The sequence below is a fragment of the Odontomachus brunneus genome, unplaced genomic scaffold (assembly GCF_010583005.1).
Source record: "Odontomachus brunneus isolate Ranch 3 - 2012 unplaced genomic scaffold, Obru_v1 Obru_scaffold_384, whole genome shotgun sequence".
NCBI classification, from domain to species: Eukaryota; Metazoa; Arthropoda; class Insecta; order Hymenoptera; family Formicidae; genus Odontomachus; species Odontomachus brunneus.
Window position 1 is genome coordinate 61,918 of NW_022639834.1, and position 270 is coordinate 62,187.

Genomic DNA, 270 nt, shown 5'->3' on the forward strand with positions numbered 1-270 from the left:
CAAATGTATTTCTTATGAGCTTTCTTGCTCAACTGCGAGCTCACGAGCCTGGATAAATCCTTGATCCAAGCGAAGTGTCCCGTGTTGTGGTTTCGAGAATCCGAAATGTGCAGCAAATTAACATGCTTTTCCCTCTTTTTGTCGCTGAGACGTATTGGAACAATAGCTTCGTTTTTTTCTTCCATGATGCCGTATACATTGATGGATATATCATTTAATAGTTCAAATCTTGTAATTTGATTAATTTTCATGGGGAACTCAATGCCTTGA